Here is a 4972-nt window from a genome sequence, read left to right as displayed (position 1 = left end):
TTTTGTTTGTCATTTATACAAATGATTCAGATGAGAATATAAAAGGTGTGATTAGCAAGTTTGCAGATGACAGCAACATAAGCGGTAGAGTGGACAGTGAAGGTAGTTATCTAAGATTACAAACAGATCTTGATCTCTTGGGCCAACAGGCTGAGAAGGTGCAGATGGAGTTTAATTTGGATAAATGCAAGGTATTACATGTTGGTAAAACAAACAAGGGCAGGCCTTGGGTAATGATGTTGAACAGAGACACCCAAGTGTTAAGGCATATAATTCTTTGAAGTTTGCATCACATGTAGACAAGGTGGTTAAGGCAGTGCTTGCCTTCATAGCTCAGACCATTGAGTATAGGAGTTGGGATGTCATGTTGAAGCTGCACAGGACATTGGTGAGGCCTCCTCTGGAGTAGTGTGTCCCGTTCTGGTCAGCCTGTTATAGGAAGGATATTATTAAATTGGAGAGGGTTCAGAAAAGATTTACAAGGATGTTGCCCAGAGTGGATGGCTTGAGTTATGGGGAGAGGCTGGACAGACTGGGACTTTTGTTCACTGGAGTGAAGGAGGTGGAGGGATGACCTTCTAGAGGTTTATAAAATCATGAAAGGTAATAGATAAGGTGAATGGCAGGGTGTCTTTGCCCTAGGGTAGGGGATATCAAGACTAGGGGGCATATTTTAAGGTGAGAAGAGAAAGATTTTAAAAAAGACATGAAGGGCAACTTTTAAAAAAAAAGGCAGAGAGTGGTTTGTGTGTCAAATGAACTTCCAGAGAAAATGGTGGATGCAGGTACAGTCAGAACGTTTAAAAGACAAGTACATGATTAAGAAATGTTTGGAGGGATACGGGCTAGGAGCAGGTAGCTGGGACTAGTCTAGTTTGGGATTATGTTCGGCATGGACTGGTTGGACTGAAGGGTCTGTTTCCGTGCTGTATGACTATGACCTCAAATCAATACTATCGAAGCAAATTGATCAGTCATGCATCAGTTGTTCAGGTCCAGAAGGATTTCAGTATTTGCCTACTTAAAACAATCAACCCAAAAACAATTAAACAGGTGGAGCACTTTCAGATGTTGACCTTGTTCAGGAGGTAGATGCATAAAGCTCCAGCCCATTACTCCTCAGGCAATATTCTCCTGAATCAAATACAAGACAAAAATTCAAATAATTGAGCTCAAACATAAGTTCATTCTTGAGAAAAGCTTCGAGACTTCAAAAGCAAATTTATGGTTTAATCCCAAATTAGTAACATTCCAAAATAAAAACCATACTAAGCATAGGGTTGCTTGTGAAAACAACAGGCCTTTCCAGGTTTAAAAACAAAACCTATTGGACCTGTACTGGCTTTCTTCAGAGCTCTGAATTTTGGCAAGTTTATGCAATAACACTATTTGCAAAATATCCCAAACAATACTCACCACTCTGTCTCAGCAGCTGCCCCTTTCGTGACTGCTCCATCTTCTCTATAAATTGCTCAAAAATCTTGATGGGCCTAAGGAGGCTTGTTTTCTTATAATCTGAGTGCAGAGAAATTTAAAAGAAATTCACTCACCTATATGTACCACATTCCCACATGGTTTCTGCCCAATATTCAGTTTTGTAAAATCATAATAAATTGGAGAAGTGTGGCTGATCCAGTCACAGTCACAATCTCAATTCTAATTTCTTGCCTGCCACTCCATCACCCTAAACACTCTTGCCTATCAAACATCAGTCCAACTCAGCCTTAATCAACTTCTGACGATATCATAAATTAGAGTCTTTTCAAGAATGAATAAAGATTTTAGATTCACAATTGTTATGGAAAAAGGACAAGGATGGCCCTGAATTTGAAGTTATAAACTGGAGGAATGAGAGTGGGACACATTCAAAAAGGAAATAGGGAGGGGACAGGACCAACATGTTCCAATAAAGCTAAACGGTGCAACAAACAAATCCAGCAAACTCTGGATAGAAAGATACACAGGATTGGGCAAAGATAAAATGGGAGGCTTGAGGACTGAGAACAGCAGAAGCTCAAGAGGAGTATAGAATATGCAAAGGGGAACTTTGCAATGAAATCGAGAGAGCAAAAAGGGGGCATGAAACAATAATGGCAGGTAAAATGAAGGAAAATTCAAAAAGTTATTTTACAAGTACATTAAGGTTTGGAAAGATAACGGGCCCTACTCTTTGCCACGTTAATGACCACAATAGTAATTTGTTCTTGGAGCCAGAGGATATAGGTAGGGTTCTAAATAAATACTTTGTGTCAGTGTTCACTTGTGAGGGGCACAATGTGGGTACAGAAATCAGGGAGAAGAACTGTGATATAATTAAAGAAACTAGTGCAGAGAGAAGGCTGAGTCATCTGGCAGGTTTAAAAGCAGATAAGTGTCCTGCGCCGGATGAAACGGATCCCAGGCTGTTGACTGAGGCAAGGGAGTAAATAGCAGGGGCACTGACAATTTTCAATTCCTCTCTCACCACAGGGGAGGTGCTAAAGAACTGGAGGGCAGCTAATGGAGTACTATTATTCAAGGGATAAACCAGGAATCTACATGCCAGTCAGTGATGGGGAAGCTACTTAATGGAAGCAATTTTGAAGGACAGAATTAATCTGCATTTGGAGAGGCAGAGATTAATCGAGACCAGTGAGCATGGTTTTCCATAGAATCCCTACAGTGTGGAAACAGGCCATTCGGCCTAACAAGTCCATACTGACCCGCTGAAGAGCGCCCCACTCAGACCCATCCCCGTAACCCTGCATTTCCCATGGATAACGCACCTAACCTATACATATCGGAACACGACAGGTAATTTTGTAGGCCAAATCTACCTAACCTGCACATCTTTGGACTGTAGGAGGAATTCAGAGCACCCGGTGGAAACCCACACAGAGAGAATGTGCAAACTCCACACAGTTGCCCGAAAGTGGAATTGAACCTTGGTCCCTGGCACTGAGGCAGCAGTGCTAACCACTGAGCCACCATGCCACCCAAGATTACATTCACAACTGCGTTGACACTATACAGCATTACCTGTCTGATCAACTGTCATTGCAATGAAGAAGGTACAGAGACTACCCGTTTTTAGTAGCATCCCAAATTTGAACCTACTCTGAAGGAATGTTACTCTTTCCCTAATGCCGAACATAACACATCTAGCCACTGTTGAATGCGAAGGTTTTGTTATGGGGAGATAACATCTCACCATCTGGATTGAATTCTTCAAAGAGGTGACCAGGTGTGTAGATGAGGGCAATATATTTGGCACACTCCACCTGGACTTCAGCGAGGCTTTTCATAAGATTCCACATGGGAGACAGATAGCCAATGTTAGAGCCCATGGGATCGAAGGAAATTTGCCCGATTGGATCCAGAATTCACTGGGTGATGGTCAAGGGTGTTTTTTTCCAAATGGAGGCCTGGGGTTCCGCACGATCACTTTTGTGGCCCTTGCTGTTTGTGGTTTATTTCAATGATTTACACTTGAATGTAGGAGGGTTTATGACTCAGCTCGCAGATAATATAAAAATTGGTGGGGTGGTTAATAGTGAGGAGGATACAGATGGGCTGGACAAAATGGGCTGTTCAGTGTCAAATGGAATTCAAATCTGGAAAAGTATGAGGTAATGCACTTCAGCAGGACAAACAAGGTAAGGGAATACATGAAGAATGTTCGGACCCTGGGAAGCACAGAAGATCAGAGGTACCTTGGTGCGCACATACACCAGTCCCTTAAGGGAGTGACACAGGCAGCCACAGAGGTTCATGCGGCATATGGAATAATTGCCTTTATTAGCCGAGGCAGAGAGTTTAAGGGCAGGGAGGTGATGCTGGAATTGTATGAAACCTTGGTGAGGCCACAGCTACAGTACTGTGTGTAGTACTGGAATCCACACTTTAGGAGGGATGAGATTGCACTGGAGAGGGTGCAGATGATATTTGCCAGGATATTGCAATGGGCTGGAGAGAGTTTTAGTTACGAAGAGAGATTGGATAGGCTGGCATTGTTTATCTTGGAGTACAGAAGAAGACTGAGGAGGGACATGATTGAGATGTCTAAAATCATGAGAGGCAGAGACAGGAAGAAACTTTTCCCCTTCAGAGAGTCAATGACCAGGGGCATATACTTAAGGTAAGGGGCAAGAGATTTAAGGGGGCTGTGAGGAATTTTTTTTCACCCAGACAATGGTGTGAATCTGGAACTCACTGCCTGTAAGGGTGGTGGAGGCAGAAACCCTCAACATTTCAGGAGTATTTAGGTGTGCACTTTTAAAGCCAAGGCATACTACAATTATGGGGCAAATGCTGGAAAATGGGATTAGAATAGTTAAATGGTTGTTTTTGACTGGCACAGACTCGATGGGCCTTTCCCTGTGCTGTAGACCTCGATGTCATGCAGCAGGGATAACAGAGAGCAGGTAATGTTCAAAGCAAGTATTCCAGGGCTGGCTTTCGAGGGCTCGTGGTGCAGTAGTATACCCATGCCTTTGAGTCAGAAGACTTGGGTTCAAGTCCCACCTGCTCCAGAGGTGGGTCATAACATTTCTGAATAAGTTGATTAGAAAACTGTAGTAAGTAGAAGCCTAAACTAGGGCTTCAAAGTCCTTGGAATATAGACTTAACCATTTCACTTCAGGAACCAATCAAGCGAACCTTCTCGAAACTGCATTTGATGCAACTATATCCGCCCAAACTCGTACACAGAACTCTAGATGAGGAGGAACTGTTGGGTGAGTAACACTTTGGAGTGAGACTCCAACAGGAGCCAGGATCTTCAGGTGACAAAGATGGGCAATTAGTTGTTTTAAGAGAAATGACAGGACGCTGTATTGGACCTGCAGTATTATGAAACATTGCTCCCCTACAAGAGATGGTGGTATTGTGATATTGTCACTGGGTGAGGAATCTAAAGGCCCCGAAATGGCAGCTAGTTCAATTTAATTTTATTACGAAATTTGAATAATTAAACCAACAAAACAAACAATCT

General features: G+C 42.7%; 1 long non-coding RNA gene across 1 annotated transcript in view; it reads right to left on the bottom strand.

The window, feature by feature from the left end:
* Positions 1-4972, bottom strand: part of LOC125487396 — a 13809-nt gene that overhangs the window by 3699 nt on the left and 5138 nt on the right. Inside the window, exon 4 of the long non-coding RNA XR_007265871.1 lies at positions 1417-1515. This is a non-coding gene — a long non-coding RNA (uncharacterized LOC125487396). The remainder of the gene's footprint in view (positions 1-1416; positions 1516-4972) is intronic.

This window comes from Rhincodon typus, chromosome 41 (assembly GCF_021869965.1).
Source record: "Rhincodon typus isolate 14 chromosome 41, sRhiTyp1.1, whole genome shotgun sequence".
NCBI classification, from domain to species: domain Eukaryota; kingdom Metazoa; phylum Chordata; class Chondrichthyes; order Orectolobiformes; family Rhincodontidae; genus Rhincodon; species Rhincodon typus.
The sequence above is the reverse complement of the archived record's forward strand: the minus strand, read 5'-3'. Positions and strand labels throughout refer to the sequence as shown.